This window comes from Sinocyclocheilus grahami, unplaced genomic scaffold (assembly GCF_001515645.1).
Source record: "Sinocyclocheilus grahami isolate Dianchi unplaced genomic scaffold, SAMN03320097.WGS_v1.1 scaffold367.1, whole genome shotgun sequence".
NCBI lineage: Eukaryota > Metazoa > Chordata > Actinopteri > Cypriniformes > Cyprinidae > Sinocyclocheilus > Sinocyclocheilus grahami.
Window position 1 is genome coordinate 1,294,353 of NW_015505546.1, and position 26,540 is coordinate 1,320,892.

At 37.1% G+C, this 26,540-nt stretch overlaps 1 protein-coding gene across 2 annotated transcripts in view; it reads left to right on the forward strand.

The window, feature by feature from the left end:
- The window catches only part of osbpl5 (oxysterol binding protein-like 5), a 68,654-nt gene continuing 42,114 nt past the window's right edge, over window positions 1–26,540 (forward strand). Inside the window, exons 1-2 of one of the 2 annotated variants that reach the window (XM_016230333.1) lie at window positions 1–402; window positions 2,092–2,182. The gene's annotated coding sequence lies outside the window, so the exon portion shown is untranslated. The remainder of the gene's footprint in view (window positions 403–2,091; window positions 2,183–26,540) is intronic. The other variant, XM_016230332.1, reaches the window with a different exon arrangement.

The window sequence follows — 26,540 nt, forward strand, 5'->3', positions numbered from 1 at the left end:
TCCTGCCATCCGCGCTCCAGAGTACACAGCTGTACGCCAGCGGTTATGGCATGCTATGGACCGCTATTTTATCTCTCCATCACCTTCCATCTCTTGAGGATGCAGGTGTGCGCGGTTAACTTCCAAATCCCAACTGTATCGCGTTTGGAAAACGGCGTTTCGAGCGGCCTTTCCACATTTTGAGATAGGCATAAGGCGAGAGCGTTACTTTGTGTCGGGACAAACGGGAGCGTCGCACAGTTCCATTCCATTTATTAGATGATTGAGTGTTCCTGAGGTGTGATCTGAACCCCATCAAACCCAAACAGAGCCGTTCTAGATCTGACATGAAGTCGTTCGGATACGTCTAGATCTCCTGCCACGTCTCGGTCTTCGAGGGCTGAAGTTGCGTTTGCAACAGAGGTAAGACAAATCAGCGATAGAAATATGATAACATGACTGTATTACAGCTGCTGTGCCTTGAATCGGGATGGAATGATGGGCTGCAAATAACCACAACGAGCAGCATTGCTTATTTGCTTTCGGATGTGACTGTGATTACTGAATTCCCTAACCAGCACGACTCTTTTAAAACGTTAGAGCGCTGCATTGTTCCGTTATATTTTTCATATCTGCAGCTGATGTCACCCACTTTCATATAAAGTCGCCTGCTGTCCGCCTCCTCCCTTATTTAAACATTATTGAACCGAATCCTATTGGCAAAAAAGCCCTGCAGCTGTCAGACATTCAAAGTATAGACTTTGCAAATAATACGTTGTATTAAGACAACAAAATAAACAAACAAATACAATTAAACAATATTTAAGTGAATAATTTAAATATATATATAAACATTTGTGTATTTTAATATAAACGTAACAACAGTAATACTATTCCAATTGGCATAGTGTCCTTCTCGAGCTTAGTTCACTTTACAAGAGATATAATTTAATGTAAATACATTCAATGTGCAGTTAAAAATGCATAGGTCTACGTAATATAGTTTATGTATTTTTTAAATGAATTAAGCAATAAAGTATGAAAGGCCTTCACTCTTGTTAAAGGTAGGGTATGTGATTTTTCAAAAACACTTTAGAAAGCTGATTCGGGCCGAATCGCAAAACAAACTTGTAGCCAATCAGCAATAAGGGGCGTGTCTACTGGTGATGTGGAGGAGAGAGCGTTCAGTGCATGGGACGGACATTAGTCGAGCCGAGCGACAGAGAGATCGAGATGGCGGATAAAAAACAAAAGGGGGAAACGTCTGCGGAACGATAAGGCAAGAAGTAGGACCCGTGTAAATATCGGATCAGCTTTCCAGCGCTGGAGAGAACTCAAGGAGCGGAGGCCTGCGATCGGACGCCGAGGTTGCTTTGTTTCTTCTCGATAGGTGAGTAACACCGTGTCTACAACAGCTAAAGTCTGCCTACACTGGACGCGATCAAACGACCGTTGAAAACCATTTGAAATGTGTGTCAGCACGTCATAAATAGAACCCGGCAGCAGATTTCTGTCGGGGATTTGTTGCGCCGCACCGCTCGCGTCCGATGTAGACACGGTGTTACATTGGTTTTGCTTTGTTTCACAGAACTAATCGTTGCCTGGGTTGCATACGTATATGTGGGGCGGAGCTATCAAAATAGGGGCGAGACCCTTTTGGGGTAGGGGCATGTTTGATTTGGTGATTTCAAATATCAACATTGGCTACCAGAAATCACTTACTCTGCCTTTAATTTAGCCATGCTTTATTGACCAATCAGCATCCAAAGGTTTATTAATAATATTTGCATAATATCATGTTAACATTTTATTAATTACAGTAGCCTATTAAAAGAATAGTTCACCAAAAAATTTAAATTTGCTGATCTTAGATGTAGATGGGTTTGTTTCTTCATTTGAACAGATTTGGAGAAATTTAGCATTACATCGCTTGCTCATCCTTTGCAGTGAATGGGTGCCGTCAGAATGAGAGTCCAAAAAGTTGATAAAAACATGACTGTAATCCACAAACAAGTCCATCAGTTAATATTCTGTGAAGTGAAAAGCTGTGTGTTTGTATGAAACAAATCTGATATTAAGACATTTTTAACCGCAAACTGTTGTTGCTTCCAGCTATATGAATCCATAATATCGCTTTCTCCATCAAAAATCTCCAAATTGGATTTGATGAAACAAACTCGTCTAGATCTTGGATGCCCTGAGGGTCAGCAAATTCTCACCAAATGTTATTTTATGGGTGAACTATTGCTTTAACGTTATTTCAGTTTCTATATCTGATGCTGAGAATAGTAGACTGTAAAAAAATGGAATGAGCTATTTACTTAAAAAAAATAATGGTAAGAATGTTACACATAATATTTTTGAGTAGTTTTTCAGGCTTGATTTTTTAATGGAATCTACCTGAATGAATCATGTGAAATCTCCTAAATTAATTAATCTACGACACAATGAATTTAATATAATTAGTGAAATGTGCTCATTTATTTTAAGTTGATTCTCAAAAGTCTGTGATTTTGAGTGAGGCCTGTTTGAATTTGACTTTGAGTTATTTTGTACATTTAAAAGACTGTATACAGCCAAACAGCTCAAGCAGGAAAATATTTGAGAAATACTAGTAAAACTGCACTAGCACTAGCAAAGTTACTGCTCATTGAACAAAGCTCCATGCCTTCGAGGAGTAGTATCCATAACCATAAGCTCTACTCTTCTGCACAATGGTAACGATTGCACTGTGCAATGGAAACTACAATGTAACAGAAACTCTTTCAAATGTCAAACATAACTGAACATTAAACATTAATAGATGTTTCCCTTCACTCAAAAACACATAAAATAGCATTTAATTTCTACATTTACTCTCCATATCCAGCTGTATGCAAAGCATGCTGGGAACTAACAATCACCTCGAAAATAAAACTGCAAAATTGAGCTAATTCTCTTCAAATAAATAGGTATCCTTCTTTCCTTAATTTTTTTTTTTATTTAATCAGTTCCTCAATTAAAGCCCCAAAACTTCCTTTAAAAAATGAGGAAAACACATCACTTGGTTTTATTAGTAAAAAGTCCTCAATATTTTCTATACAACACTGAATCACAATTTTTTAAATGAAAATTACAAGACCCATGATTAATTTTTTACATTGTATAACTCTGTATTTCTTATGTCATGACCCTGCTGACATCAGCCAAAGTCATTGCATTCCCACCAACAGTAGGGAGTAAATCAGGGTTCCTCAAATCTTGCCCTGGAGGGCCAATGCGCTGCAGAGTTTAGCTCCAACCCTGATCAAACTCACCTACCTGTGATTTTCTAATGATCCTGAATCATTGATTAGCATGCTCAGGTGTGTTTGATTAGGGTTAGAGCTAGAGGTCGACCGATGTATCGGTTTTGCCGATTAATCGGCACGGTAGTTTTTTGCTGGAACTATCGTTATCGGCAAAAATCCATGCCGATAGTTTTCCGGGTTGCGTCCGTTGCTGGAGCGGCTGAGAAGGGTCTGCTGTCATTACACAGTGCGAGAGCGGCCTCTAGTGGTTGAAATCACTGACAGCACGTGCTATTTGTTTAGACACGTGATACTGCACGCTGGACAGAGCGGGAAACATCAGACGCGGATTTAAATGCAGCCGACAGAAAATCCTGCCGCGCCATTCACCTAGTTTTCCATTAAATTACATTATATTTGTCCCAAATTGTTGTTAATGCTTCATTTATAAAGCTATAATATAGATCGCGCTTTCTCTTTCCGTTTGCTCCGTTTTTTAAACACCGAATTTCAAACTCATCCATGCCAAATTGTTCATTCATTCTTGAAGTAAACTTGTGTCCATTTGGTGATCAAATAAACTGTTTTAGACTGCTGCTCGAATTGAATGTGACGCGTCCGGAGTGTGTGTGATACCGGTGAGTTCTCCTAGACTCAGAGCTGCGCTTTTATTTTGATTAGATAATCATCAAGTGTTCAAGAATAGAAGCAGTTAAAGCATGAGAGTATACATACAATATCCATATGTATATCATTTTAATGCTATAGCCTTTGTGTATATATTTAAAGATGTACTTTGTGTATATATTTAAAGATGTGCATCTTTAAGCATGACTATTGAAATGAAATGGTAACACTTTAAAATAAGAGTCCAGTTGTAGCATTACGATTAATGAAAGCTGTGTAATGAAAGTATTGCTCCTTGTTAGAGTGTGTTAATTTCAAAATTTTTATTATTATTATTATTATTATTACTACTACTACTAGTATGGTTCAGTACTGTTTTTTTAATAAAGCACTATTTTAGTTTTTGTTCAGTATCCATTTTAAAAACTATCGGTTAATTAATCGGTATCGGCCAGTGTGGTCCAACCTAGCTATCGGTATCGGCAAAATCCACAATCAGTCGACCTCTAGTTAGAGCTAAACTCTGCAGGAAAGTGGATCTCGTGGGCCAGATTTGAGAATCCCTGGTGTAAATAGTGTCGACCTAATGTGAGTTTCCTTGTATGTTTCTCTTTCATTAGAAAAAAAGAAATATATCTTGAGATATGCAATGATAGTTCAACCCTGCTTATTAAAACGGTCGACCGCTAGTTTACATTCAGATAGCTCAGACAGAAGTCTCCAGTGACATGTTGGGAAGAGCAAACCAAGAATCAAGCTGCCCTAACAGCCCAGTGGTTGTTCCTTAATTTATTCGTACCCTCCTGTTCCAACTGTGTCGGTTTTCTCGCTGATAGCTCTTTGTGAGAACTCCAGACAGCTGAATTCTTTTTTAAGGGGTCGTTGGCTGGTCAGTCGACACTTCCTGTCTGTGCAGCTGAGCTCTTTACCACGGTTTCTGATATCTAATGCTACAGAGCTGTTGTTGGATTTTAAAGAAAAAAACTTACTGAAAGCTTGAATAAGCCATTTGTTAGTCGATTCCCATGAAAAGAGTAAACACTGTGGCTTTGTGGTAGCTACTATCAAAACATTTCTTTGTTTTTTGGTGTGCAACTTTGGCTCAGCCAATAGTGTCAGTTTGGAGACGGGGCTATTTGCTTTTTCGACCAATGGCAGTTGGATGGTGTGCTCCACTAGCACTTAAGTTCTTGGTGGATTAACAAAAAAAAAATCTAAATAATAAATAAAATGTACAAACGTACATTGTTTTGTAATTGAATGCATAGTTTCCCTTGGAAATATATCATGTTGTGAAGATAAAAACATTTTGGAATGCTGTTTCAGACTGACTTCAAGGTAACAAGCATTTAAGGCAACATTTTCAGCAGAGCTCTGTGTTAATTTGCTTGGAGCTGCTTCATGATTCCAGTAGTGCCAAACTCTTCATATTTAGCCTCTCATCCACAAGTACCGCGGTCCAATAGGAACTGCTGATTACTCATGCTTGGCTCATGCCTGAAAGCTTGAAATATGGCCAGGTTGTTTCTAGCAATACATTTACATGCGAGTGGGCTTGATTTTTATTTATTTATTTTGTTTCATTTCCAAAAAATTTTGTTAACTCTTTTTATAAACCATTGCTGTTGCACTTAGTGATGCATTTATGTATAAATGTATAAATTCTGGCTGATAAAGATTAGGAGATAATTATTTTTACATTATGGCCAGTGTTATTAATTTGTACTTTTATCTGTTATAAAAAACACATTATAAAGCTATAAAAAACTGTTTTTGCAGCCTGATATAGATGAAAAGTAGCCTACACTGTTTTAGAAAATATTAGACCTTGTTTTTTCATCTTCCAATATTGACCAATGTCAAAAATGGAAAGAAAATTGCTAATAATGAGTGCATTTACATGCACAGGCTAACTCTGATTATGCTTAATAAGCCAACAGATTGCAAGGTTGTGTAAAACTGAATGCCGTTTATTTCTCAGGTCATGAAAGGTCTGTTATTACATTTTGACATCGAGCACAAAAAACCTTTGCTTTGTCAGTTTTGCATGTAAACCCTTAACGGGGTAATTCACAGCTGACCAGATGGGCTTTTAATGAAAGTTGGCTTTCTAAATCGGCGCTACATGACTAAAACTTTTTCCTCCAAGGTTTAAGATTGTGTATTCAAACACATTCATTGACCGACATCATCACAGATGCATTGTATATATATATATATTTTGTGTTATAGGCTGGGATGTTTTAGCCAATAGCAAATATCCTTTATGTACTGTAGTCGACCATAATTTGTTACTTCTAGTCAATGTCAGGTGGTGTGAAGTTTCAAATTCATTCCAGACAGCATTTTATCGGACAAAAATATGGACAGGCCCATGAGTGCAGGATGAGTCATCAGTATTTTGATTGGTTTTCCAAAGACTACATTTTAAATGGCTATTTTTAATTAGCAATACCTTAAAACTAACATTCAAATTTCCAATTCTGGTTTCTTCAAAGTTTTAAATGTTAGGATAATGCTAATTCTAAAGGCTAATAACATGTTTCAGCTTTGTTTGGTCTGGTGTTGATTTTGGAGCATAATAGAATGTCCTTAGAATGTGAATGTGCTGGTCCTTTAGACCAGCCATAAACCAGCAAAGGACCAGCACAAACCAGCAAAAGGACCAGCATAAACCAGCAAAGGACCAGCTTAAACCAGCATCCCAGCGTCAAAACATACCTAACCAGCATATGCTGTTTTTTTCAACAGGGTATATGGAGGATGAGAATGTCTTTGTTTAAATATATCAGTACAAATATTTCACACAGTATATCAGTTATTCAATATTTACAGGCCACGGAAAGTACACTATACTGATACTTAGGCTATATAGTCGTCTGCTGGTTAGCATCCAACTGTATGACCGCAAGAAATAGTCTGTTCAGATTTATGTTCATATTGATGATTGTGCAGTAATATTGCATTACACTAGACTGGCTGATGTTTGTGAGATCACCTTACTGTGCTACAGTATGTACTATAAGTGGGCAGATGTGAACACGACTTCTCTCCCACCCTAGAATTCAAACATAATAGTTTTCTGCCTCTGTCATCCTTCATTCATCTCATACAAAACCCGTAGAAATTACACAATTTTTCAGCTTCCCTGTAGAAAAAGAAATCAACTCAATACCAGCATATGTTTAAAAAGAAAGTGCAGCAACTGTTTTCATCTGTCCTGGGGCATGTTTTATACATTTATGCTTTTGAACATAAAAGTAATGTAATAAACATATGTTGTGAGCTTTAAAAGTGTGCTAATCTTTGACTTTAGGAGTTTAATATCAGTCATGCTGTATTTGTTTTCCATTGAGTAAAGTAGCTCATGGCATGTTTGCACAGCTAAGTGTAGCCTATGTGCGCACACAACTAAACTTGCCCATTTTGTTCCTCTACATTTCATGATTTGATTTTACATTTACCATGTTTTTGTAGCTCCAGAAGTACGAGATTTAAATCTGCCATATTTGCTCATGTGACTACAGAAATTTTTGTCAATGGAAAATATACTTTTTGGGCCTAAAACAGTGTAGTTGTGACATTTACCAGAATGTGCTAACCGCTAATGCTAACCAGCCAAACACACACCGTATGAAAATTAACCATGGTTTTATTATAGCAAAAGTATAGTTACCATGGCTTTTTGGTGTATTGTTTACCATTTGTATTCCACAGTTTTACTACCAATACCACGGTTAAACTGGGGTTAGTGTAGCAACACGATGGTTAATTTGTGGTTACCATGGTTTAGTTTTGGTTTCATTTGTGGTAAAAATGGTTAATTTTCATAAGAAATAAATGTGGTAGACCATCACCTAGCATTCACTCAAATCTTCTAGCACAAGTTTGTGAATAAATGGTCTGGCAGGAGGATTTCTTTCTCTTTCTGTATATTTTCTAAACCACTTGACTTAACCATTTTACCTGATTTAGAAAGCCATGATTGACACAGTCTGTAATTTGCAGTGGAAGCTTCTAGATTTCTCCTCCTTCCCACATCAAGTCTATATGGCATCAGATGCTCCAGGCTGCTGTTCAAGTTCTCCTAGTTTTGATTGGAGCATGGAAGTCATCCTGCCCTACTTTCCCTCCTCTGAGGCTGCAGTGTGACTATGTTAAAAGAGTGCATGCTATTCTGCACACACTCACAGGGGGCTTGTTACAGAATGACACAGCAAAGTACAGAGAAAGACAGGGGAAATATATATATAGGATGTTTAAGATAGTGGAAAGAGAACGGGAAATGACAGGTAGAACCGGAAAAGGGAAACGAATACAGGAAAAAAAAGATTGATTTAATCTCTTACTGCTAATTACGAAATTAGACCCAATTAAAATAGACCCAATAAGTGTTACTGCTCAATCTTTTCTAACATGCGTGTTAAATGCTAGTTCATTATATTAATACCACAAAATATTTTACATAAACACAAGTTTGTAAACACATATGTTTCATGCTACTGTTTTATGCTAGCTAGTTAGCATACAACCTAGTTGTGATTTCCATGAAGCTAATTTTGCAAGTGAAGTGGCTATGTTAGATCCAATAAGTTAAGGTGACCATACGTGCCTTTTTTCCCGGACGCGTCCTGGCCAGGATTTGTTTTGGCTCTGTTTTCCTGTTTTCATGCTTGCTGAAGGTAATGATCAAAAAGTAATTTGACCAATACCATACAGGCATTGAACATAATGGACCAATCATGGCGTGTGAGAAGGTGGGATCTACGGTCAAAGCGATGCAATTACGCGTACATATTAGGTGTGTTCGACTTAAAAGCAGCGCGGCTCAGACCGATCAGTGTTTGACATCAAAGTACCTCGAGAGCATTTCGAAAGCATAACTGTCTGTACGGTACTTTGATATCCTACACCGATCAGTCTGCACACGCAAACAAAGCTAAAACCTAGATATTTTAGAAAATATAGAAATCCTGGCCAGGACGCGTCCGGGAAAAATAGCACGTATGGCCACCCTAAATAAGTAGATCTGAATGTTTCACTAGTATACAGATTAGAGCAGAGGTCTCAAACTCAATTCCCAACCAGCTCCAAATCACACCTGTTTGGAAGTTTCTAGTAATCCTGAAGAGCTTGATTAGCTGGATCAGGTGTGTTTGATTAGGGTTGGAGCTAAACTGTGCAGAGCCATGGCCCTCCAGGAATTGAGTTTGAGGCCCCGTCCACACGGAGACACGTTTAGCTGTATACGCATAAATTTTGTATCGTATAGGCATTTTGTCCACACGGATCCGGCGTTTTGGAAAAGTGAAACCGATATTTTTTTAAACGGGTCCCAGAGAGGATAAATCTGAAAACGCCGCCCTTGCGTTTTCTTGTGGACAGCGAATCCGTATATTTTCTGAAACGATGACGTCATCAGCCCATGTCTCGCCCCTAGTCAGACACCGCTACGTCACGTAACAGCAAAACATGAACAAACACTGAACGATTGTCTTTTTATTAACTAACATAACACAGATTAATAAATGTATTGTTCCATGTTTGTTTGTATACCGCACGCAAGGTTTATGCGCATAGTCCAAGTCTTCTTCTCCGTTTTTAGTGTATCTCTGTGGCAGATTTACAGCGCCACATACTGGTCTGGCATGTATACTACATCGGTTTGTGTCGGTTTTGTGGTTTCGTGTGGACGCAGATATTTCTTGAGACGAGGAAAAATAAGATCGGATAGGGAAAGCTCTGGCTTCATACATCTTTATCATGACTAGATAGACACGGTGAGTTTGTCTTTACTACACACGTTAGATGTGATCCACCTCATAGTAACAATCCTGTCAGATCGTCCATCCTTTGAGTGAGTGTAACATTACAGGTCGGCCGATCTGGTTTCGTGGTTAAAGTTAACCTTTTTGACATGTTTCCGCGATGTTGTCTGGGGGTTTGGCAAAAGGAGAGTGGGACGGTGGGCGGTGCTTGGGGTGGTGACTGAAGGCGGTGACTGTGTAGTTCTGACGCCAACTTTTTACGGAAGTCACAACGGTTCGTGAAAAATCACAGCTACTTTAAGCAGGCAGTGTGAATTTTACTGTGGACTGACTGTTTTGAAACTTATATGGTAGTTACATAGCACCTAGACCTCAGTTATCATGAAAAAAGCCAGGAAATTTCAATAGTTTTGACAATATGGGACCTTTAATACATCCACAGAAGGGTTATCCACATAAGGCAGGCAAGATACACACACACGTAACGTTAAGACCAGACGAAAAACAGTGAACAGACTACGACTTAGGCCCCGTCCACACAGAAACGCATTTAGATGTATACGCACACATTTTGTATCGTATAGGCATTTTGTCCACACGGATCCGGCGTTTTGGAAAAGTGAAACCGATATTTTTTTAAACGGGTCCCAGAGAGGATAAATCTGAAAACGCCGCCCTTGCGTTTTCTTGTGGACAGCGAATCCGTATATTTTCTGAAACGATGACGTCATCAGCCCATGTCTCGCCCCTAGTCAGACACCGCTACGTCACGTAACAGCAAAACATGAACAAACACTGAACGATTGTCTTTTTATTAACTAACATAACACAGATTAATAAATGTATTGTTCCATGTTTGTTTGTATACCGCACGCAAGGTTTATGCGCATAGTCCAAGTCTTCTTCTCCGTTTTTAGTGTATCTCTGTGGCAGATTTACAGCGCCACATACTGGTCTGGCATGTATCCTACATCGGTTTGTGTCGGTTTTGTGGTTTCGTGTGGACGCAGATATTTCTTGAGACGAGGAAAAATAAGATCGGATAGGGAAAGCTCTGGCTTCGTCTGGACGTAGCCTGAGACCAGTGGATTAGAGCATAAATTATAGTAAAATTTATGCTCAGGGCATATTTATGCTACTGCTTAGATAGCTGTTTTAAAAATGTATGCACAACCTATGTTTGCAAGATTTACATGACTAAAACCTATAAGTGAAATTTCTGAATTAAACAGCTTAACATTTTATGATAGCTAGCTTGGTGTCTAAAAATAGTTACAAAGATTTAATATTATGAAATAATTAGACCCAATGAGTGCTGTGAATCAGCTAGTGTTTCAGATTAGCAGTTAACGTGTGCACTACATTGCGTATTTTACTCAGATATGTAAATGGAGATGCCTCATGCTAGTGCTTTATGCTAGCTAGCTGTTTTAAGTTCTGATTCTGCCAATACAAGCTAGTCATAATGATTTCCGTCGCTAGAACCTGTTCAATAAGTGAAATTGTTCAATTAGACCCAATGACTGCTACAGCTCAACGTTTTGGACTAGCTGGTAACGCATACTACATTACGGTAACATATTTTGCGGCAGTAAAACGTTTCATGCTAGTTCTTCGTTAACTAGCCATTTTAGACTTTGGGACAGATTTACTATCAGCTTGCACTAGCACAAACTCTCATTTGGCATTAAAAAACTACTGTCAGGATCTACTAAAGACACGCAGTAGGAAATTAGCGCTGAAAAGGCGTGGACACAGTTATTTTTGCGACTCAACCTATTGAATATGCATTTGTAGAAGTTTCCCTTTCGATCAATAAATTTATGGGAGGAGAGTATTCAAATAAATGATGAAACGCGATTTACTAAGATTTGCACTTGTCAATTCACTGGTAATGTGCACCTTGTCAATAAATCACCCGCAGAATTTTCCCTTCCCATTGGCACTTTTAAGGAATTGCACTCTAATGCTAATTTGCCCTGTTTAAAAATAGCACGTATGGCCACCCTAAATAAGTAGATCTGAATGTTTCACTAGTATACAGATTAGAGCAGAGGTCTCAAACTCAATTCCCAACCAGCTCCAAATCACACCTGTTTGGAAGTTTCTAGTAATCCTGAAGAGCTTGATTAGCTGGATCAGGTGTGTTTGATTAGGGTTGGAGCTAAACTGTGCAGAGCCATGGCCCTCCAGGAATTGAGTTTGAGGCCCCGTCCACACGGAGACACGTTTAGCTGTATACGCATAAATTTTGTATCGTATAGGCATTTTGTCCACACGGATCCGGCGTTTTGGAAAAGTGAAACCGATATTTTTTTAAACGGGTCCCAGAGAGGATAAATCTGAAAACGCCGCCCTTGCGTTTTCTTGTGGACAGCGAATCCGTATATTTTCTGAAACGATGACGTCATCAGCCCATGTCTCGCCCCTAGTCAGACACCGCTACGTCACGTAACAGCAAAACATGAACAAACACTGAACGATTGTCTTTTTATTAACTAACATAACACAGATTAATAAATGTATTGTTCCATGTTTGTTTGTATACCGCACGCAAGGTTTATGCGCATAGTCCAAGTCTTCTTCTCCGTTTTTAGTGTATCTCTGTGGCAGATTTACAGCGCCACATACTGGTCTGGCATGTATACTACATCGGTTTGTGTCGGTTTTGTGGTTTCGTGTGGACGCAGATATTTCTTGAGACGAGGAAAAATAAGATCGGATAGGGAAAGCTCTGGCTTCGTCTGGACGTAGCCTGAGACCAGTGGATTAGAGCATAAATTATAGTAAAATTTATGCTCAGGGCATATTTATGCTACTGCTTAGATTGCTGTTTTAAAAATGTATGCACAACCTATGTTTGCAAGATTTACATGACTAAAACCTATAAGTGAAATTTCTGAATTAAACAGCTTAACATTTTATGATAGCTAGCTTGGTGTCTAAAAATAGTTACAAAGATTTAATATTATGAAATAATTAGACCCAATGAGTGCTGTGAATCAGCTAGTGTTTCAGATTAGCAGTTAACGTGTGCACTACATTGCGTATTTTACTCAGATATGTAAATGGAGATGCCTCATGCTAGTGCTTTATGCTAGCTAGCTGTTTTAAGTTCTGATTCTGCCAATACAAGCTAGTCATAATGATTTCCGTCGCTAGAACCTGTTCAATAAGTGAAATTGTTCAATTAGACCCAATGACTGCTACAGCTCAACGTTTTGGATTAGCTGGTAACGCATACTACATTACGGTAACATATTTTGCGGCAGTAAAACGTTTCATGCTAGTTCTTCGTTAACTAGCCATTTTAGACTTTGGGACAGATTTACTATCAGCTTGCACTAGCACAAACTCTCATTTGGCATTAAAAAACTACTGTCAGGATCTACTAAAGACACGCAGTAGGAAATTAGCGCTGAAAAGGCGTGGACACAGTTATTTTTGCGACTCAACCTATTGAATATGCATTTGTAGAAGTTTCCCTTTCGATCAATAAATTTATGGGAGGAGAGTATTCAAATAAATGATGAAACGCGATTTACTAAGATTTGCACTTGTCAATTCACTGGTAATGTGCACCTTGTCAATAAATCACCCGCAGAATTTTCCCTTCCCATTGGCACTTTTAAGGAATTGCACTCTAATGCTAATTTGCCCTGTTTAGTAAATCTGGCCCATAGATTCTGCCCATACAATCTAGTCGTAAAGATTTCCATGACTCTTATTTAGCACGTGAAATTGAGCATAAGCGTGATCCAAAATTGGTCACTGATTCGAAGAAACTAAACAGATCACAGTGTTCCCTTCATGTTATGCCATCTTAATTTGCCCTGTTTAGTAAATCTGGCCCATAGATTCTGCCCATACAATCTAGTCGTAAAGATTTCCATGACTCTTATTTAGCACGTGAAATTGAGCATAAGCGTGATCCAAAATTGGTCACTGATTCGAAGAAACTAAACAGATCACAGTGTTCCCTTCATGTTATGCCATCTGGAAATAGAGATCCTCGTGCCGTGCCAGAGAACGCTTCCTCAGAGATTGAGCCGTCCTGAGCTGTAATTGGCCCCACTAGATATTCTAAGGTACATAAACACTCCTGACTGTGCTTCATTAAGGGTAAACAAGTCTGTTCTCTCCTCATGTCGGAAGAAAGCTAAGGGAAGAAAGAAAATATAAACATACAAGAGGTGAATTATGAGGAGGAAGAAATCCAGCCAGTTTTGCCAAGTTCTTGCCAGCAAATATTCAAAGAGCCTGTACGCAAGTTAGCAACAGTGCTAATGTCAAGAAATACGATTCAAAACCATCAGATAAGGAAATAGATCGTCTGAAAATGTATATTCTGTTATTATTTACTCACTTTCATGTTGTTCCAAACCTGTAGGAGTTTATTTCTTCTGTTGAACACAAAAGACGATGTTTTGAAGAATGCTGGTAATCAATCAGTTGTCGGTAGCCATTGACTTCCATAGTATAGAAATAAATAAATCTCTTTGGTTACCAACATTCTTCAAAACACCGTCTTTTGAAACTCACACAGGTTTGGAACAACTTGAGGGTGAGTGCATGAGAGGATTTTTATTTTTGGGTGAACTATCTATCTTTACGATTTGAAAAAGGGCTTATAATCAAAGCCTCCTCATCGACAGTAACGGTACTCTATACAGTGATCTCCTGTGGCATTGCGCACATGCAGAGGGGCGAGGGACAGGTTTCACACACCCCTGTGCCAGAGGCGGTGCTGCTCAGCAGCCCTCCCCGCTTATGTTTACCTTGGCAACCAGCGCGGAGTGCAAACAAACACGCCAGGGGCGCACCTCTGCAGTGCGGGTGTGTGTGTGGTTGGTAGGGGCTGAGGATAGTAACGTCCCGTGGGGAGTTGATGTACAGAGGGAGGTCAGCTGTGCTTTCCCACAAACCGTCATTTCAGCAGAGAACGCTGATTGCTGTAATGGGCGACCTGGTTTAAACTGCAGTCTACAAAGTCTGTGCCATCTACTTTGAGTTGTTGGAGTAAAATCGATACTTTATTGTATTACATTGTATTATTATATAAGAGTATTTTTGAGTGGAAAAATTAAAGTACTTTGCAGCATGTTTCAGCAAAGAACCCTGTTTCATAGAGAACTATTTTAGGTTTATATTGGGTTAATTCACACAACGCAGTAGATGAATTTTCCAGAGATCTACAGAACAAAGTGGAATTTATCATTTTCATCTGTGGGATCAGTCTGTAAACCCTTTTAGTCTCTAATTGGTATGGTAATATTTATTTGAGTTCAGTGTGAAATAACCAGTAGTGATAATAGGGACATTCATTAAAACTCCAACCAGTTCAAGAAAAGAGAGGAGTATAAATCACTCCCTTCCCAAGAGAATAATATGAATTTTGTTCTTAAGTTAGTTGAACTCCAGTTTGACGCTTGCGTTTCTGCAGCAGGGAGATGTTTTTAAAGGCGTGGAGATACATGAGGTTAATTCTGCTTTTGAGCTGGCTGAATAAGAAAATATCACCAGACGCCATTTCAGCCTATCAGAGGAATAAGAGGGGGCTCGGCAGCTGCCTTTCCCCTCAGTGTTTTTGCATACGACTCACAGGATTGAGAAACGCTTCTGATTTTCTCTGCAGCTTATTTTATCAAAGGGTAAACAAGTCTGTTCTCTCCTCATGTCGGAAGAAAGCTAAGGGAAGAAAGAAAATATAAACATACAAGAGGTGAATTATGAGGAGGAAGAAATCCAGCCAGTTTTGCCAAGTTCTTGCCAGCAAATATTCAAAGAGCCTGTACGCAAGTTAGCAACAGTGCTAATGTCAAGAAATACGATTCAAAACCATCAGATAAGGAAATAGATCGTCTGAAAATGTATATTCTGTTATTATTTACTCACTTTCATGTTGTTCCAAACCTGTAGGAGTTTATTTCTTCTGTTGAACACAAAAGACGATGTTTTGAAGAATGCTGGTAATCAATCAGTTGTCGGTAGCCATTGACTTCCATAGTATAGAAATAAATAAATCTCTTTGGTTACCAACATTCTTCAAAACACCGTCTTTTGAAACTCACACAGGTTTGGAACAACTTGAGGGTGAGTGCATGAGAGGATTTTTATTTTTGGGTGAACTATCTATCTTTACGATTTGAAAAAGGGCTTATAATCAAAGCCTCCTCATCGACAGTAACGGTACTCTATACAGTGATCTCCTGTGGCATTGCGCACATGCAGAGGGGCGAGGGACAGGTTTCACACACCCCTGTGCCAGAGGCGGTGCTGCTCAGCAGCCCTCCCCGCTTATGTTTACCTTGGCAACCAGCGCGGAGTGCAAACAAACACGCCAGGGGCGCACCTCTGCAGTGCGGGTGTGTGTGTGGTTGGTAGGGGCTGAGGATAGTAACGTCCCGTGGGGAGTTGATGTACAGAGGGAGGTCAGCTGTGCTTTCCCACAAACCGTCATTTCAGCAGAGAACGCTGATTGCTGTAATGGGCGACCTGGTTTAAACTGCAGTCTACAAAGTCTGTGCCATCTACTTTGAGTTGTTGGAGTAAAATCGATACTTTATTGTATTACATTGTATTATTATATAAGAGTATTTTTGAGTGGAAAAATTAAAGTACTTTGCAGCATGTTTCAGCAAAGAACCCTGTTTCATAGAGAACTATTTTAGGTTTATATTGGGTTAATTCACACAACGCAGTAGATGAATTTCCAGAGATCTACAGAACAAAGTGGAATTTATCATTTTCATCTGTGGGATCAGTCTGTAAACCCTTTTAGTCTCTAATTGGTATGGTAATATTTATTTGAGTTCAGGGTGAAATAACCAGTAGTGATAATAGGGACATTCATTAAAACTCCAACCAGTTCAAGAAAAGAGAGGAGTATAAATCACTCCCTTCCCAAGAGAATAATATGAATTTTGTTCTTAAGTTAGTTGAACTCCAGTTTGACGCTTGCGTTTCTGCAGCAGGGAGATGTTTTTAAAGGCGTGGAGATACATGAGGTTAATTCTGCTTTTGAGCTGGCTGAATAAGAAAATATCACCAGACGCCATTTCAGCCTATCAGAGGAATAAGAGGGGGCTCGGCAGCTGCCTTTCCCCTCAGTGTTTTTGCATACGACTCACAGGATTGAGAAACGCTTCTGATTTTCTCTGCAGCTTATTTTATCAGAACTTGTTTCAAAATGAAGCTTATCGCACCCTTCGCTTTTCGCTGCTATTGTTTGCACGCAGACTCATTTTGAAGAAATTCAGGAGGGGAAACAATGTCAGGAACAATGAATGAGCTGAACCAGTCCCAGCGTAGTTGTAACTTTAACGCATTTTGAATCCAGGTTCCACCCAAGTGATTCCTTCAGGATTTACTCTCAACCGTGACTGTATGTTTTGGTTTGTTGGAGGTGTGTGTAAATGGGACATCTAATCATTGACAGAGCAAACGTGATTTGTGTTATGTTTGCAAAGTTTTATAGTACTTGGACAAGGTTTCATGGATTTGACCTTGATAGATCTAGAATAATTGTGTGAAAGGTTAATAGACGGGGCCATTGACTTGTGAATTTTAGCAGTCGCCCATCAAGTTGATGATCAGAAGTTATTTTTATTGTATTTGAAAGGGGATATCTCAGTTTTTTATTTATTTATTTGTTGTTATTTTCTCACTCTCATGTCGTTACAAACCTCTTTGACTTTTTCCTGTGGAACACAAATGAAGATATGTTGAAAAATGTTCATGGAAATTGTCAGTGTTGTTTTGGGCCCCATTGACTTTCACTGTATGGAAAAAGTGGTTGAAATATTCAAAATATCCTTATTCGTGTTCCTAAGATGAAAGACGGTTTGCAATGACATGAACGTGAATAAATGATCTTCAGGAGTAACTATCCCTTTAAATAAAAAGAGGTCTGTGCTGTAGGTCTCTTTTAATGTCCCAGATTTCCAAACTGATATTCTTAGATCACTTTTTTAAAACAAATTAAGATTGTCTTTTGCATTGTAAGAATCTCTAATTGAATCATTACAACTAGCAGCTCACCAAAAAGGCCTTTACAAAGGGTTAAATCGGTTAATGGTGGTATAGTGAGCTATTATTTAACAAACTATCACATTGTAATGCTTTAATAACAGTATTTAGGTGATGTTTTTTATAATAGAACATAGGGGAAAACACCCCCATGTTATCATCAGTATTGTTGTTGTCTAGCAGTTTTGGATCATTAAACCCCTGATGTCAATTATCCGTTTGACCTTATTTTGAGTTAAAGGTATAGTTCACTCAAAATTAAAATGCATTTACTCATCCACATATTGTTCCAAACCAATACGACTGACTTTCTTCTGAGGAACACAAACAGAGATATTTAGTAGAATGTTCAAGCTGCTCTTTTCCACACTGGAAAACAAGTAGCATTTTTTAAAGTAGCAAATAAAACAGAGATTAGTGGAGTATGTTTTATAAGAAATGTTGTTTCAGTCTGCATGATTAGTCATTAAAATTAGGTGATCTTGATTCAAAAAGTTTGGATAGAAATAATGATGTCTAGCAATCAAAATAGAGTAAATACATTTCTTTAAAATGACTTGACACTTCAAAAAAAGATTGTATCAATTACATTGTTTTGCCAGTAGGTGTTGACAAGACTGTTAAAAAATGCAAAACTCAGGAATGAAGCAAGTGAAGTCTTTATGAGCGAGTCACTGAATCATTATTTTAAGAGATTCATTCAAAAATGCTGATTCATCCACTAATGAAACAAGTGAAGTGTTTATAAGTCATTAAATCATTCATTTAAGAGATTTGTTCAAAAATGCTGATTCATCCAGTAATAAAGCAAGTGTGATCTTTATGAGGGAGTCATTTAATTATTTTTTTTAGTTGATTTGTTCAAAAACACAGGTTCATTTAGTAATGAAGCAAGTGAAGGCTGTGTCCAAAACTGCATACTTTCTTGAGTACATACTTTTTTGAAGAAGTAATTACTTTGCATCTGCAAAAAGAGCATGTTCTATCTAGAATGAACGTGTAGCATGAATGTAATCCGGATGTAGGCCTACTACATTCGCCATGCCATTCGCCATTGTCACGTGACCTACCAGCATCAGTTGCATTGCAACACTGCGATTAAAAATCATCTCCCGTGGCTGTGGTCCATTGTATGCACACTTCAGAATCATGCTGGAAGTAGTAGGTAATCCAGGTACTTTTTTCCTACTCTTTTATGAGTTCTATGAATTTGGACATACTTAGTTTGTAACATACTGTTTTTCACCTGCTATATAGTAGGGAAGTATGGGAGATGCAGCCAAAGACTTTATGAGTGAGTCATTGAATCATTCTTTCAAGAGATTTGTTTAAATGCTGATTCATCCAGTGATGAAACAAATTATGTCTTTGAGTGAGTCACTGAATCATTCTTTTGAGATTCATTCAAAAATTATGATTCATCCAGTAATGAAACAAGTGAAGTCTTTATGAGTGAGTCATTGAATCATTCACTGTACTGAGTCAATAGACTGCAGAAATTAAAATTGTGTCAGAACCTTTAGTAAATTACATGCTGTTTTGTTTAGGTGTGTATTCCGAATTCTGGGAGAAATGTGATTTCTATTTTAAACAACAAAATCACGACTTAATTTTTCCTGAATCTTGCAGCTCTACTGACAAGTTGCTGTTACGTTCTAAAAAGAACAAAAGAATCAATAGAAGTATCTTTGAAGTAGTCCATATAAATTGCATGCTGCATTAAATGTACTTTTATTGTGCCTTTTCAGTCCTTTTTGAGCTTGATAGCCTATACATTTATATTGTATATATATATTAAAAAAAAAAGCAGCATGGGAATTAAATATTTTGTTTTGTTTATTTCAGAAGACAGAAATGTATACAGGTTTGGAAAGACATCAGTAAATGGTTTTTAATTTTTACATGAACTGTTTCTTTAAAAATCGTTACTCGTTGTGATTGCTTTAGATGGAGTCCCTGTGGAGAATCAGATTCAACAATGTCAAACCACACAGTGGGGACCAGAGCAGGTGATTTGTCCTCTCCGAGAGGAACAAGATGTTTATAGCTCATAATTCCACCTCCACTAATGTTTTAATTGAGTGTTCGCCCACATGCATTTACTCTTATCTACACTTGGAGCTGCATTAGCATTCTCCTAAACCAAATGGCCATGTGTTCATTTTTGCAGCCCAGAGTTGGTTTGTATTGACCATCATTCAGTCAATAACCTCAGAGGACATCAGGACAGAAATAGACATACGCCGCTCTGGGAAAAGGGCGTTAAAGGTCAATATCTTGATGTTTTTTCCATCACGTTGAAGACAGCCATCAGTGATCACGTCCATTAGCATTTGTCCTCTTTCGGGACAGATTATAAACCATCACATTTGGGTAATCCATCCTCTGCTTTAACTCTCGAGCTGGTACTTGCAGGATTATTCCATCAGCACGTGCACATGTGCAAAACTCATATTAATCTAATGCTGCAGAAAGACTGTCCTTTTTCTCAATAGGAAAATCTGGAATTTGTTGTCAGTGCTTTGTGTGCACATACTCCCTCTGACTCTATTAGAAGAGCAGAACATCTTATCTGTCTTTTGGCACTTTTTAATGTTGTAGTGAACCTATTAGTGTCAACAAAACTTGAAAAAACATACGCTGTTGAGAAATTCTTTGCTAATAAGTCATATTTGAAAACTGTTTGAGAATATTCAAGCATTCGTCAAGGTCATATTTAGCTTTTTCCAACACCGAAAAAAAGAATAATTTAATTTAATAATTTCTTAAACTAAAACATTAAAGCATATTTTTAAGATGTTTTCGCATTGTCTGGGACCTTATTTTATTTATTTTATTTTAATTTAATTTGAATAATTTTAACATTATTTTATCTAAGCACAATTGTCATTAATGTTAAATGAAAAAAATTTGGAGAAGCTGTGTTTTATAGTCATGCAGGGGCGGGTTTTGTGAATTGGGGGCCCCAGGCAAAATATATGAATGGGGCCCTATACATTTGCACACATTTTCCTAGATCAACCTTGAGGTTCCATTTTGTTGTTTTCAGCGTAAGCCTGTGTGCTGTCTAATTCTAAGCTTTAAAATACGTTTATTTTTTATTGTTTTAACTACAAATTTAAATAAAACTGAAAAAATAATGAAAAGGCAATTATACATTTACACACCTAAAATACATATATCAAGAGCATGCTCACAGATGAGAACAAAACAGCGTTGGATGAAGTGGATTAAAGCCCTGCAGGGGTCTCAAATATAGGCCCTAGCCCCTACTGTTTCAGCTATTAAAATAGTTCAGTTTTGTATGTAATGGAAAAGTGATTATATTTCATTTTGTTTTTTTATAAAGTAAATTTAGAAAAACATTTGGAGTATTTTTTGTTCGTTAAATGTACGTTTTTTTTGTTTTTTTTTAAGTAAAGGCCAGCTGCAGACAGTGAATTGATCATAGCCTATAGCCTATGTTTGATCAATTTAGCCTTCTCAAATCATCAGGACTTGCCTAAAATAAAATCTATATGTAAAACAGTTCAATTATATCATTTTAGCTCATAAAGGTAAGAGTAATACATCATTCTAAACTGTAAAGGGTCTAGTTTTATTTATGTGCACTCACAATATCAACAAAACGTAGTGCTTTTATAAAATAAAGAAAATAAACGTTTTATGCCGTCTCGGTCTTGAACAGGAGCGCTTCACAATATTGAACCTAAACTCAGACATGATAAAAATATATAGAAAGCCTTAAATTACTACTTTAAAACGAAATAATTCAAATTGAAAATAGACTCCTAATAAAATAAACTCTTTCATTGTGCAATCCATGCATTTCTCTCTAAAGGCACATCCAATTAGGAGATGGCGAGTCATTTTTTCATCACTATAACTGATGGAAAGCCTGATTATAATTTGCGTTTTATTTTATAATTCCGTACAGTTAAAAAATAAAACACTAGCCTAATTATAATGGCATATATGTAAAACTTTGTCCTATAATTGTATAGCTGCTTTTTCTGATTTTTATGTTGCAATTTTGTATGATATGTTAATTATTAATATTTTTTATCAATGCTGCAAATGCTTTAAAAAACAGCTTACTTTAGTGCATTCCAGACGCTTTTAAAGTACTTTTCACTATACATTTTAAGGGTAGCTTGAATGTAAACATTGTCATGAATTCGTTGTAGTCCCATTTGTAAAATAGCCAACAAATTAATTGTTGTAGGCTAACCCGATCTCATGAAAGTGCATATAGCATGATTTTCTGCTTCTATTTGGCGACATTTTTCTATGCAGAAATTGACTTTGGCATGCAAAAGACTGATAAATTCATAATTAACGGCATGGGTTCAGTCGACAGAAATACGGGACACACAGGACTATAATAACTGCTGAAATGTTTGCGGGGCAAATCTCAGGTCAGTCTAAGCGCTCGTGGTGCTCACAGTGCCGTACACCTGCAGGCGCCACTGACTCGGGACGGTTGTCGTGGTAATAAACACCGTAAACAGCAAACGTTCGCGTGTCCGTGCTTAATGCGCATATCCTATATGAAAAGCATTTTAGGGGGCCCTTGGCTTTTGGGGGCCCAAGGCGGTCGCCTACCTTTGCCTAATGGGTAAGTCCACCCCTGTAGTCATGAATTGTCACAACAGAAATTAAAATGATAAACTAAGTTAAAGCATAAGTTTTGTATTTTTAACATTGTCTGTGACATTATTTTATAATTTTAATTGATCACTGTTAAGCACAATTCTTATTTTACTGTAATATAAATAAAATCATATTTATAAATGTAAAAAAAGAGCATGCATGGTGGTAATTAGAATTAGCAGAAGCTGTGTGTATTTGTCATGAATTGTCAAAACAGAAATTACATATTTAAAATTATATCAGATTTTTAGGAGTTTTAGCCCTTTCTGTAACAATTTTATTATTTTAAATGATTACTATTAAGTCCAATTATCATTGCTTTACTGTGTGAAAAATAAATAAGCAAATAAATTCATTATAAATGCAAAAAATATGCATGATGGCAATATGGAGAAGCTGCGTTTATTTGTCATTAAATTGTCTGTCACAACAGAAAAAAAAAATCTTAATGGTTTTGCATGCAGGATTTTGCAATTGCATACAAAATATTATTATTATTATTATTTATTTTTAGAGTGAAACCTAGGCTATGTTAACATGGCTATGAAAACATAAGCCTATGTTTTCGCATTTTACCCTTGTGGTGCATGTTCTCCAATACTTAGTAATAATAGTAATGTAACAATATAATCGTGTAGTAATTTAGTAATGATTTCTAAGCAAAGTAGAAATGATGAAAGTCATCAGTGTAATAAAGGCAGTTGTAATTAGCAGTCATATTGTTTAATGATTTTATTTTATTTGCATCTTATCAGTAGAATGTCTGGATTGCACTGATAAAATTCTCCGGATGTATCCTAATAACTAAAGGTTGATGAGGTTGAACGGGAAATGGAGCGAATGAACTAAAACACTCTAGATTGTACTGGATGTTTGAAGGGTTTTCGTCTCTATAATCCAGACGTGTAATCAGATGATGATTATGTGTAGCGCTGCCCTTGATTGCAATTAGTGCTGATGGGGAAGATAAGAAACAAGGTGTAATTTCAGAAACCTCAAGAAACTGCAGAAATGAGGCTGTGTGGGGCGGCGGGAGAGGGAGGGAGATCTTTTACGGAAGTCTTTAAATTCGCCTTCATCTGCTCTGACCTACATAAGACACATTAAAGTCTGTGTTAAATGGAGTGTGTGATGTGATGTTGGGTTATGATGGAAAGACACAACCGCTGTAACCTGCTGGAAATAGCGCTGAGGTACAGACGCACCACTATTAGCTGGTCACTAATGCATCACACACCGATGAATAAATAAAACTCTTAGACTAAAAGCTCTACCTCAGCAGTGGCCACAGTAGGCCTAGTTACAAAACACAGTCTGCGTTCACAAATATAAACTTGTGTTTATTATTTTTCTCAATATTGTAAAAGAACAGTTCACCCAAAAATGAATATTTTGTCATTGTTTACTGTCCCTTGTGTCATTCCAAAGCTGTTTCTCCAAGCTTTCTTCAATCTGTGGGCCGCACAAGCAGAAATGTTGAGGAACGTACACTAAAGAAGTTGTAAACTTTCAAAAACTCAAACATTTTCAGTGCTGTTTCTTTGTATTTATTTGTGAAATGTACTGGCAATTTCAGAGTGAAAATAGTTTCTACACATTTTTATTTTTCGTTCATGCCGTTAAAATAAATAGTGACTACCAGCTAACATTCTCACAACTTTCACTAACATCTTTTATAAAGTTATATAAATGTTAAGACAAAACATTCTTAAAGTAATATTTATGGAACGTTTGAACAACATTCTTGGAACGTCCTTATGATGTTATTTGTACTTGTTGAATGTTCTAAAGAAACTTTTTGTAACCTTTAAATATTATCACAACAAGAAAACTGGCCATTTTAACGCTCTTAGAATATTAAAAATAAACATTCAAATAATGTAATATTTTGGCTAAAAATAAAGTTAGTAGAACAATGTAAGAAACGTTTCCATAACCTTTAAATAACGTTATAACCACGGCAATAAAACTGGACATTTCAACTAGAAATGTAACGATATGAAAATTTCTTATCACGATTATAGTGACCAAAATGATCACGGTATTATCACGGTATTGTTAAAATGTGCTGGAGATGTTCAAAAAGTACAGACACATAAATCATTTTATATTTAAAAATCAGCACACAACAAATAAAATTACTTTTTGTTTGCATAATCACTAAAACAATAACATTACCAATGATGTCCGGATTTTAAATGACAACAGTTTAATAGCATGTTGAAATATCCAATGTAAATGTTCAAATAAAGCTTTGAAAAAGTTTCATAAAAAGGTAAACCTCACATTTCAGCCTTTAAATAAAGAAAATAGTTAAGTCAAAATGATAATTGATTAATTAATGATTATATGTATTTGATCTGCTCCATAAATAATTCTAGATAACTTATCTGAAGTGTTTAAATGTGTAGAATACATAAACTTGTTTTTCATCAACCGGTCAAAATTTACAGCAGGGCATGCAAATTCGGTCCGTTTTTGGCCAGACAGAAATTGCACACAGGCTGAATGTACATATAAGTATCTGTAAATCCACTCACTGACAGCAGGTGGCGCTTATGGAAAAGCTGAAGTATCTGTAAATCCACTCGCTGACAGCAGGTGGCGCTTATGGAAAAGCTGAATTAGAGCTGTTTCCCGTAACCTCCGTGGACAAAGCAGTATTGCGATTAAGAACACTTCCTTTAGGTATTACATGGAGCGAAGATGAAAACAAATGCCATCGAATTGTTTCTGAAGACAGTCAGAACCTTCAGAAGTACATTCATATAATTAATTAATTCATATATTCATTTGTATAATTCCCTTAGCACTCTTTTAAAACCTCCTAGCTTTTCTGCCCTGTTTTCACTCAAAACGAAACTACTCTGCGTGCTGTGCGCACGTGAGACTGTTACTTAAAACTATGCTTTATGGTGGACAGTATTTATTCATCGTGAGTTGTTCAAATCGCGGTAATCTAATACAGTTTTAATGATAATTAAAATATGAAACGGTAATACTAACCGTGGGGAATTTTATCATGATTTATCGTCAAACCGGTGATCGTTACATCCCTAATTTCAACAGTATAGAAACATTTCAAAACCATGTTCCGACAATGTTTTTATAACCTAAATGTGTTACCTGTGCTTCAAAAACGACACAAAAGTATCTTGAAAGTACTTAATGTTATCATGTTTCATATTTCAAATCTTCTTAACAACCCTCTACATTGCGAGTAAATCACTCGCATATGCGACTAAATCTTCACTCTGGGCGACTAAATGATGTCTAATATTAGCCAATGGCTAATAAATTATCAGATTTTACTCGCCAGTGTGTGAGTTGGAGGCTGAGTATATGATTAGCACAGATATATTTTCACTCACAGAACACTGACTGAGCGCTTCACTCTCCGTCAAGCGATCGGTGATATTTTTCAGTTCATTTGAATGGATGCGCAGCGCACCTGTGTTTGGCGTAACGTAAAATCTAGTGTGAAGGCGCATGACTCGCCGTCACTTTCTCTCATGCGCGCAAAGAGCGAGAGCGAGTGAGAGTCTTACATAACATGCAGAATTGATGCGCTACATGTAAACGATATACTTTGTTGTATTTTCCTGTAAAAATAACAGTTTCTTTGGAATACTTCAGCTTTTAGAACTGCCGGGTTTTCCTGTAGTAGGCGGAACTAATGCGCAAACGGCAATCTCATTGGCTGGTGCTCACCTATTATCGTCCCTGTTTTGATTTCAGCGAATCAGTTCGAACGAACCACACAACCTGATTAATATTCATGAATCCAGTAGCTCATTAATCCTTACTGCGTTTTTATATTGCTTTTATTATTAGTAGAATTCGTATAATAATAATAATATCTTATCAGTATTATTGTTAGTTTTTTTTTTTGTTGCCATGTTCTGTCTTCTGAATGACCAAAAAAAGCACCAGCACCAGTCCTAAGTTCATGGTTACCAAGTTTTAATTCTAATTACTAAACTTCTATTATTAAATAATACTTGATTATCATATTATAATGCTTGACTGCTTGACTGCCTGATATTAAGAGTGTACTTTCAGATATTTAAAAAGCTGTACCATTTTACAAACATTATATATGTTTGTATTATATATATATATACTGTATATATATTAGTAGAGTATTTCAGTCTGGCGAGTAAACAAAAAAAGATATTAGCCAGTGGCGATTCAATTGCCAAGGTGTCCGTAGAGG